General features: G+C 42.8%; 1 protein-coding gene across 3 annotated transcripts in view; it reads right to left on the reverse strand.

Moving 5' to 3' along the window:
- The window catches only part of nbr1b (NBR1 autophagy cargo receptor b), a 609,335-nt gene that overhangs the window by 209,702 nt on the left and 388,303 nt on the right, over window positions 1-11,330 (reverse strand). The window contains exon 24 of one of the 3 annotated variants that reach the window (XR_007938739.1): window positions 9,100-11,308. The exons of the other annotated variants lie outside the window; for them this stretch is intronic. The gene's annotated coding sequence lies outside the window, so the exon portion shown is untranslated. The remainder of the gene's footprint in view (window positions 1-9,099; window positions 11,309-11,330) is intronic. 3 annotated transcript variants of the gene reach the window in all.

The raw sequence follows: 11,330 nt of genomic DNA on the forward strand, positions 1-11,330 counted from the left end.
GGTACAGAATCTGCTGGGCTGTACAGGAGAAGGAGGGCATGTTGAAGCCCTCCAAAGGAAAAAGGCTGCCATAGCCAACCTGCTGGGCACCACAGCACAGGGGGGCTGGTCCGTTCCCGCTACATGAATGCCTCCATGATGGATGCCCCTTCAAAGTTCTTCTTTGGCCTGGAGAGCAAGAACGGACAGAGAAAGGTCATCTACAGCCTGCGCGCCTCTGACGGGTCCAACCTCACTGAGGCCTCAGGGATCAGAAGGTACGCCACTGATTTTTATAGAAACCTTTTTAAATCAGAACTGGTTGGGGATCCAGAGCTGGAGGCTGAGTTCCTATCTGGCCTTCCTCAGGTGGGAGAGTCAGGAAACTCCCTCCTGACTACAGACCTGACTCTGGAGGAGCTCCATGTGGCCCTCATGAGCCTGAACAACGGCAAGGCACCAGGCATTGATGGGATCCCTGTGGATTTTTATAAGACTTTCTGACCCGTGGTAGGCGAGGACCTGCTGGAGGTTCTCCAGGAGCGCCTCAGAACTGGACTATTATCACAGAGCTGTAGGAGAGCTGTGATCACCCTGCTCCCCAAGAAAGGAGACCTCCAGGACCTAAAGAACTGGAGGCCGGTCTCACTGCTCTGTGGGGACTATAAGATCCTCTCCAAGGCCCTGGCTCTCCAGCTCAGGGAGGTAATGGCGGAGGTTGTTCATGTTGACTAGACCTACTGTGTGCCCGGCAGACTGATAAGTGATAACATCAATTTGATTCGGCATGTTTTGGACATCTCCAGCTCTTCGGGCATAGACATTTCCATAGACCAGGAAAAGGCTTTTGATCGGGTTGAACACCAGTGCCTGTGGAGGGCGCTGGCTGCCTTCAGGTTCAACCCTGATTTTATAGCCAAGATTCGAGTTATGTACCGTGATGTTGCGAGCATACTGAAAATTAATGGTGGTCTGGCTGCTCCCTTCAGTGTCCAGAGAGGGGTATGACAGGGGTGCTCCCTCTCCGGGATGCTCTATTCTCTGGCCATTGAGCCACTACTACACAGACTGGGACAAAATCTAACTGGTGTGTCTTTCCCAGGGTGCCCCGTGGCAGTAAAACTGACGGCATATGCTGATGACGTAATGGTTGTTTTAAATACGCGGGGGGACGTCTTGGTTTTAGAGAGAACTATTGCACTTTTTAATAAGCTCTCTTCAGCAAAGGTGAACTGGGCCAAAAGTTTGGCTTTCACTACCAACAGGGACTCTCTGGGTGGGCTGGTCCTTCCAGGGGGGCTCCAGTGGATCACGGGGGGTTTGAAATATCTCGGGATGTTTTTGGGGGATGAACTGTTTTTAACGAAGAACTGGGAGGGGGTCCTGGAGTCCGTTGAGGGCCGACTGAAGAGGTGGAGGTGGCTGTGGCCCTGCATGTCTTACAGGGGGAGGACGCTTGTTATTAGCAATCTGGTGTCCTCCTTCCTGTGGCACAGGCTGGCGGTCATTGACCTCCCCTCCAACCTGCTCTCCCAGATCCAGGTGATTTTAATAGACTTTTTCTGGGACAAACTCCACTGGCTCCCACAGGCGGTGCTGTTCCTCCCTGTGGGGGAGGGTGGACAGGGTCTGGTTCACCTGGCCAGCAGGTGTGCGGCTTTCAGGCTGCAGTTTATCCAGCGGCTACTGTATGGACCTCAGGACCTGGTATGGAGGCCGCTGGCACAGCTGATCCTGCAGCACATGGGCGGCCTGGATCTGCAGGAGTCTGTGTTTTTGTTGGATTTTAAGACTGTGAGTGTTTCATCCCTCCCTGCTTTTTATCGAGGACTGTTTGGAGTCTGGAAGCTGCTGTGGAGGCAGAGGGTCCAGCACCAGACCTCCTGCTGCCTGCCCAGGGGGGAGCCGCTGGGCCATGGGGGACTGCTAAGCGACCCCCCCTGGGCAGGAGCAGCGGTGATGGAAGCCCTGACCTCGGCGGGGATCACTACGCTGGGGGCCCTGCTGGACACCACCGGACCAGACCTACAGGAGGCGGAGGAGCTGGCAGAGCGACTGGGCTGGAGGTCGAGGAGGAACGTCGGGAGACTGCTGAGCTACTGGAGGGCCTGTCTGACGGGACGGGAGCGACAGCTGCTGGGGGAACATGGCCGGGGGTCGATCCCCCCCGTCCAGACCGACCTTTCCCCCCCTCATCATCCAACCTGGACCAGACCAACAGCATGAGGTGAACCTGCAGAAAGCTGATGGAAAAACCCTGTCGGCTCTGATGGTGAGGACCCTCAATAAAAAGAGGCTGCAACAGCACATCAGGTCCCCCTGGAGGGCCCTGCTGGTCCTGGGAGAGGAGATCGGGGCCGAGTTGGAGGAGTCTCTACAAGCCTCCACTCTCCAAGAGGGTGGCAGATCTCCAATGGAGACTCCTTTACGGGATTTTAGCAGTGAACGCTTTTATATCGGTTTAAACTCAGCAGTCCAGAACAATTGCCCTTTCTGTGGAGCAGTGGAGACTATGGTCCACTGCTTCATTGAATGCCCTCGCCTGGTCCCCCTGTTCTCTCTGCTGGACCGTCTCTTCAAGAGGGCTAATGACACTTTTTCTCTAAAGACTTTTATTCTTGGTTTTAAATACAAGAAGGCTGGAAAAGACAAATGCCAGCTGGTAAACTTCTTCCTGTGCCAAGCAAAGATGGCAGTTTATGTAAGCAGGAAAAAGTAGGTGGAGGACGGCGAAGACTGTGACGTGGCCCTGCTGCTGAGCAGAACCATCAAGGCCAGAATTTTAATTGATTTTAACTATTACAGTGAGATGAAAGATCTGGACTGTTTTATTAGAATGTGGACTTATGGAGTAGTCTTGTGCTCAGTCCTAGAAAACAGACTTGTGTTCTCAGTTCAGCTGGTCTGATCTGACAATCTGACCTTTTTTAACAGAATGCTTATTTATTTTTCATTGAAATGAACTGCTGTTAGATTGATTTAATAAAGTTCTGTTGAAAAATCAAATCTCTCTCGCTCTCTCCTTGGAACAGTCTTTGGAACGGGGAAAGGTATCCATACCCGCCAGCATACATCAGTAGCGAGCAAGGAACAGAGACACACACACACACACACACACACACACACACACACACACACACACACACACACACACACACACACACACACACACACACACACACACACACACACACATCCCGTCCGTCCAGCCGGCCCCACACACATACACACACTGATACTTCCATGGATAAAAGGGACTTCATCAAATGTGACTATGTTCTTGGGTGAGAAGCCAGTGGGGAGTGGGGGAGGTTGCTCTGTCACAGCATTAGTAACTTCTACAGGCTGTCCATTACGCCTGGGATGCATTAGGCAATGTCAACATCTAATTTAGGTTCTGACATATTAGTGTAATTAGGATACAATGGTCTGCACTATTTTATTTTCAAACCATCAAGTGGGCAAATAAAAGTAAAACTCTGCCACAGCATCATTTCTCCATATGGGTCAGGCCACAGGACTTTTACATTACAGGCCACATTTTCTCTGGCCAGGCAACGGGGGGAAAGCCCCTGGCATGCCGTATCCATGCTCCTCTTCTTAGATTTCTGTCCATTGTAGTGCCTCGCAAACCAGTGCTCTAGCTTGTATGTACCCTCACATCATTAGCCACAAATGTGATCGATTTTGAGTTGTTGTGTTCAACCGGTGATGCCTGAGCTTTAACTGTGTTTGACTTTTGCCACCTGTGCTCACCATTATGCAACACAGGTGCATCACAATGACAATGTGTTAACAAGATGTGTCTTAACAGGTGAAAAGTGCTTATGGTTTTGCAAAAAGACTGACTAATTCAATAAGTGGGTTCAGACAACTGAGAATTTGGTTCAGACAATAGAGTTTAGTGTTTTAGCAATTGAGAAAAACTAACTTGGATCGCCTGTCTCTCCAAAGGCCTCTGTGTGGCCCTGGTTGGGGGGTGGGGGTGGGGGGTTGTCACAGAATCATCAGATAGAAGAACATCATTGTTTACCCTCATTTCAGCTGGCCATAATGTTAGTGGTCAGTAAGTAGTCGATCGTGGCTACTGCCACAATGTGAATTCTTTTTTTTGTTTGTTTTGTTTTTTGTAAACTATGGCCAGTTCTTGTTTTTGTAAGATCGAGCATCTCTTAGCTCTACAGCCATGTAGCTGTTTTTAATGACACTGTGGAATGCAGAAATCACATTGTCGGCAACTGTAGTTCCCTTCAGTATGCATCTCCATGGTATCTGTGTGTATCTCATAACTTTGTGAAAAGCACTGCCATCCATGCCTAGCTATGGTATATTACACTAATAAGTGTTATTCTTAATCTTTTATATATATATTTAAAAAAAAAAAAAACCTGTACAAACAAGCTGTCACAGACAGAGAAAGGTCACGGGACAGATATGCAGGAATACGCCTGCATTTTATCGCAGGGATCACCTTGTGTATTTATCACAAGACCAGCCAAAACATGCAACATGTACTTTTGAGTACATGTTGTATGTTTCATCCTGAATAAAGGATGAAAATGACACCAAACACTATACATGTATCTCACAGGGTTCCTGAGATGATAATAAAATGCATAAACATATGAATGCACTTAAAGATTGTAGACCGCAGAGTACATGAAGGTAAACTTATAACAAGGTTAAATGTGAAAGTGTATGCATTCATTGATATTAAGAAGAACAAGAAGACATAGGGAGAATATATTCTTTTCTGCCTGCAGTTGGTGACAGACAGAGAGGTGGTTGGGAGCTGTTACAAACTCGATTTGATTTCGTTTTCAACTAGCCCAAGTTATATTCTTCTTAAAGCAAGTGTTTCTTTTTTACACAAAATTTTGTTCACAAATATTAGGTCCATTCTGTGACGTCTTGTCCACCCTGTTACTCTTCTGTCCACCCTGTTACCTTATTATTTTTTGATGAGAATTAGATAAAAAATCTGAAATATTAAGCATGCCTTTGTGTTTACTTGCAGTTTCTAATTAGTATAATGAAATCACTAAAAAAATAAATGCAGATTCCATTGAAATTATCTTAAAATTGAAAAGAAATGTGTTCAAATTGTGTTGTGCCTTACAATAGAGCACATTTTTTGTACATATACTTCTTTGTTAATATTTCTCAAAATAGATATTTCAAGGGTAAATTAAGGGACATTTTAGCTCTTACTAAATATAATTATTATAGCTAGAGTGGTTTGGAAACATAGTGTAATAGATGTGAGAATGTCCCGTAACAGGGTGGATATTTGCCGTCTGTCACATGCAAAGAATTTGGTAAAAATATTAGATTATTGATATCCTGAGCTGGACCAATATAGTTTTCTTATAGTTTGATAAGTAATCCTTCAGATAAAAGATGAAAAAAATTGGAAATTTTAACATTTTTTTAATAGATTAAACAAGGCCGAAATGGCACCAAATAGTAGGAATGACCCATATAGTAGGCAGAGGGCCATTTCAGATCAGTTCTGATTTTACGTTCCCCAGAAAAGAAGATGGCAGAAACTTTCACCATCATTATTTTCAAAGAACATTAGAGAATGGGGAAAAGATAAAGCAGACTTGGCTTATCTACTCAAAGAAAAACAATGCTCTTTACTGCTTTTGTTGTAAATTATTTTCAAAAAAGGAACACAAATTAGTGACAGAGGGACTGACAGACTGGAAAAACTTAGGTGCACTTTTGAAAAGTCACGAAAGCAGCCCAGAGCACACACCACACATGGCAACCTGGAAATATTTAGAGCTGCGTTTGCAAACTGGGAAGACAATAGACCAAGCTGAGAGGACACTATGGGAGGCTGAAAAGAGGCGCTGGAGAGACTCGCTTAATCTCCATCATCCAGTCTCTAGCTGAGAGAAATCTTGCATTGAGAGGTTCATCAAACATATTACACCAGCAAAATAATGGGAATTTTTTAAAAGAGGTGGAGCTACTTGCTAAATTTGATCCTGTCATGAAGCAGCACATTGAGCGTGTTGAGAGTGGTCAGTTCAGTCATTCCAGCTATCTTGGAAATATCATCCAAAATGAACTTATTGTCTCAATCAGTGGGAAAATGTTGAACACAATGGTGACGGAGATTAAACAGTCCAAATATTACTCAATCATTTTGGACTGTAACTCCCGATGTAAGCCACCAAGAGCAGATGTCAGTCATCATAAGGACTGTCAAAATGGACAAAGCACCAGAAATCAAGGAACATTTTATGGGATTTCTTGTGGCTTCTGAAACAACAGGTCTTGGTTTGTCATCTTTGATTTTGAACAAACTGATGGAGCTGAATATTCCCTTTGATGATTGCAGAGGACAATCATATGATAATGGTGCCAACATGAAAGGGAGGAACAAAGGAGTTCAAGCCAGGCTTCTTGAGAAGAATCCTCGTGCACTTTATGTTCCATGTGGAGCACATGAAAAGTGGGGCGTGCAATATTATTCGGCCCCCTTGCATTAATACTTTGTAGCGCCACCTTTTGCTGCAATTACAGCTGCAAGTCGCTTGGTGTATGTCTCTATCAGTTTTGCACATCGAGAGACTGAAATTCTTGCCCATTCTTCCTTGCAAAACAACTCGAGCTCAGTGAGGTTGGATGGAGAGCGTTTGTAAACAGCAGTCTTCAGCTCTGCCCACAGATTCTCGATTGGATTCAGGTCTGGACTTTGACTTGGCCATTCTAACACCTGGATACGTTTATTTGTGAACCATTCCATTGTAGATTTGGCTTTATGTTTTGGATCATTGTCCTGTTGGAAGATAAATCTCCGTCCCAGTCTCAGGTCTTTTGCAGACTCCAACAGGTTTTCTTCCAGAATGCTCCTGTATTTGGCTCCATTCATCTTCCCATCAATTTTAACCATCTTCCCTGTCCCTGCTGAAGAAAAGCAGGCCCAAACCATGAGGCTGCCACCACCATGTTTGACAGTGTGGATGGTGTGTTCAGGGTGATGAGCTGCGTGGCTTTTACGCCAAACATATCGTTTTGCATTGTGGCCAAAAAGTTCGATTTTGGTTTCATCTGACCAGAGCACCTTCTTCCACATGTTTGGTATGTCTCCCAGGTGGCTTGTGGCAAACTTCAAACCAGACTTTTTATGGATATCTTTGAGAAATGGCTTTCTTCTTGCCACTCTCCCATAAAGGCCAGATTTGTGCAGTGTACGACTGATTGTTGTCCTATGGACAGACTCTCCCACCTCAGCTGTAGATCTCTGCAGTTCATCCAGAGTGATCATTGGCCTCTTGGCTGCATCTCTGATCAGTCTTCTCCTTGTTCCAGGTGAAAGTTTAGAGGGACGGCCGGGTCTTGGTAGATTTGCAGTGGTCTGATACTCCTTCCATTTCAACATGATTGCTTGCACAGTGCTCCTTGAGATGTTTAAAGCTTGGGAAATCTTTTTGTATCCAAATGCGGCTTTAAACTTCTTCACAACAGTATCTCGGACCTGCCTGGTGTGTTCCTTGGTCTTCATGATGCTCTCTGCACTTTAAACAGAACCCTGAGACTATCACAGAGCAGGTGCATTTATACGGAGACTTGATTACACACAGGTGGATTCTATTTATCATCATCAGTCATTTAGGACAACATTGGATCATTCAGAGATCCTCACTGAACTTCTGGAGTGAGTTTGCTGCACTGAAAGTAAAGGGGCCGAATAATATTGCACGCCCCACTTTTCAGTTTTTTATTTGTTAAAAAAGTATAAAATATCCAACAAATTTCATTCCACTTCACGATTGTGTCCCAATTGTTGTTGATTCTTGACAAAAAAATTACAATTTTATATCTTTATGTTTGAAGCCTAAAATGTGGCGAAAGGTTGAAAAGTTCAAGGGGGCCGAATACTTTCACAAGGCACTGTACATATATATATATATATATATATATATATATACACACATATACATATACATACACACACACACACACACACACACACACACATATATATATATATATATATATATATATAGAGAGAGAGAGAGAGAGATATTTTAGATGTTTAAATCACGTACAATAGATGTCTAAAGTTAGAGATTCACCTGACATTCATGCTTATACCAAATATAGATCCAGGTATAGACTTAAGACGTCAATTAGATGTCTATTATGGGTCTAGTCTAAATTTACACGTCTAAAAAACTTTCATTTCTATACCACTGGTAGACCAATTTTAGACTAGATATCTATTAGATGTCTAATAGTCCTAAAGAAAAACTCAATGTTTTCTTGTTAATATATTACTAAATTGACAAAAATCATTAATGCATATTTTCATAAACATTTATTATATTAATGATATTTTTTCAAATTATAAAAATATTCACAAGAAACATTTGAATATCCAAAACTGTACTGTAGACCCCGATTCTCTACAAAGACACCAAACTTTACCTGCAATGCCTACCTTAATACATGTACTCCCAGGATGTTCCAACTATTTTGGCAAAGTTGTTTCTCTTTCTGGACCTTTTACAATACATTTTTACTCTAATGTTGTGCTTTTTTGCAATTTAACACTGATCTACATTTGGTCATCATCAGTCAACTGTAACTGCAATCACAGTACAGTTGAAATGAGGTCTAAAAAATAACTACATGTCTAATAGATGTCTATTTCTCAGTGGGTAAAGAGAGAAACAATAATATACAGCCATGGCCATACGTCTGGACACAAGTACTATGACGCTTGTGAATCTTAGAAAATACCACAAAATTGTCACTTACAATACAGTACACAACTCCTGAGAACTATATTAAGTTTCATATTTGAAAAAAAACACCAAAAGAGTTTGGTGTCATTTTGTTATTCTTACCAAATTTGGTTGTGAAAGTACTGCATTTTTTTGTTATTTTCTTCTAATATTATGTTTTGGGAACAAAGTTGTTCCAATTGTTGGAATTTATTGATAATATTATATCCCTTGTTGATTTGTTGACTAATTAAACTGGTACTGTCAAAAAATATTAGTTATGTTCTGTAATAGACATCAAAACAGACATAGTAAGTCATGCTGTGTCCAAACTTATGGCCATGGCTGTATGCAGTTACCACAGAAGTTGCTTTACCTTGTGGATCAATGGAGATCTCATCCAGAGTGTTTCCTTTTAACTCTGCCATTTTCCCTCTTTCCAGGGCCATCAGCATTTTACTGACCTTAGCCAGCTATAATGTTCCTTCAGGCAGCCTATAGTACTGGCGGTGAACTCTGATGTCATGACCCAAAAAGTCTGCGAGATTGTCCATTTCATTGTCTTTAAGGTTGAGAACCTTGGACATTGTAGCTATGTGATTCCTTAACTTAGTAGAGGACAGTGCGTCTGGATTACTGGCCCCACAGCGTTGAGCTATCTGCCGAATAGCATCCGATCCTCTCAAGTGCGTTAGTGCCTGTGGCCTTGCAAACATAAACTGATTGCTGTCTGGCACTTCACAGTCATGCCAAGTCTTTACAAGCAGCTCCATTGATGCCTGCATTTCTGGTGTAAGTAAAAGTGGAACCTTTCGTCCTTGTTTCCCTTTAATCTCTAACACAGCTTCTTCTCCAGGTCAGTCAACGCCAGTTCCACATCAGGATGAGTCCCGGTCTGTCTTGCTGTAAAAGAACTGACGGACATTTTTGAAACCTCTCCCTCTCTTCTGTGGTTAAAAATAATTAACTCACCAAGTGTTAGTTTTGCGAGTTCTGACCAATTTTTCTTGCTTGGTTCTTCAATAAATTTTTGTTGAAACTCATTCCTTTGCTTATCAATACACTGATGCATTTTTTTTTCACGTCCTCTGTGAAGGGCAAGAGCTGTGGAGCATTCCATTTTGCTTCATTGAGTGTTCTAAGGGCTTGAGATGAGATACATTCGTTCCATTTCATGTTGCATAGCTGTCTGAACACTTGTACATTTTGAATGGGCTGTTCATCCCTTGACATCATGTCCTCACAGGTTGTGGCCTATGTTCAAGGCCAATGATGGCGTTTTGTGCCAGTTACCTCATCAAAGCCAGCTACAACTTTCACAGCTTCAATAATATATGGAAATTTGGCTGGCACAAAAAAATCTGACATTTCCTTGAACTTGGAGCTCTTCTGTCCTTGAAGTAATAAGCACCCTGTTTCACGCATTTTTTTTGCCTGGCATACTCATGCTTTGTGACATCATGCCCATGCTTGTTTAGGAGGTGTTCTCCAAACTTCAAAATCAAACTCTCTGTGTGGGCAGTATTTGTTATATCATCTTCGTTCATGGCAAGAACCAATTTCCAAAGTTGCTTACTCACACTGTCTGGAACTGGCTGAGAGTAGGCACAGAGTGTTTGGACATGCGTCTTTCCTGGTTTGTACCCCTCAGCCTTCCTCTTTGGTTGGCATATTTTCATGTGTCTCCACATTGACTTTCTTTTAAGATAACCTCACAGTTTATACAGTGCATGTAATCAGAAGGCTTTACAGGATGTTTTGGTTGCTGACGAGGTATCACAATCCCTGTTCCCTTTTTGAGCATGTCACTGTTGTGGATACGGTTCCCCTTATTCCGTAACAGAGCTAACTGAATCCTTCGCTCTTTTGAGCTATTTGGAAATGCAATAGCTCTAGCCACAGCTGGTTCATTTTTGTGTTTAGACTCTAGATGACGAGCCATCTTACGGTAAGGTTTTGAGCAAAATGTACAGTAATATGCCTTATTGTACAATCTTCTACCATCCTCTTTTTTTAATGTCATAACCATTACAGAATCGTCAGAAGATGATCCACTCTCTTCTGATGTTTGAGGGCACCTTTTCTTGCATGGGACAGCGGCTTCCTCTCCATGATCAGAAGTTCTTTCCTGGGCTTTTGTTTTGCCAATCTTTTTTCTTTGCCCATCTTTTTTCGTTGTTTGAGATGTACTGCATCACTGTTGTTTTCTTCAATAAAACTTTCAGCATTGTTTTTGTCTTTAAATGTCATGACAGTTTAAACTCTTGAAGATGATCCACTTTCCTTATGAGAAGATCTTTTCAGCACTTTACTTTTACTTTTTTTTTGTTGTTGTTTGAGATCAGTGTCATTTTCTCCAATTAAATTTCCACGTGTTTTTTTTTCCGACGTCTTACTGCAGGGACAAATGGCCCACTCTTTTTTCCAGACAGGAGATGCTTCTTCTGAGCTTTTCTTCCTTGTTTGACATGAAGTGGACTATCGCTGTCGGTTGACTGATGAACTGATGCGTCAGGGACATAGTCGTCCTCACTAAATTCAAAACTTGATTCCTCTGTCGTGGACCCAAGAACTTCTCTGAACAGCTAAAAAAAAATAAGAGGTTAA

This window comes from Acanthochromis polyacanthus, chromosome 21 (genome assembly GCF_021347895.1).
Source record: "Acanthochromis polyacanthus isolate Apoly-LR-REF ecotype Palm Island chromosome 21, KAUST_Apoly_ChrSc, whole genome shotgun sequence".
Lineage (NCBI taxonomy): Eukaryota > Metazoa > Chordata > Actinopteri > Pomacentridae > Acanthochromis > Acanthochromis polyacanthus.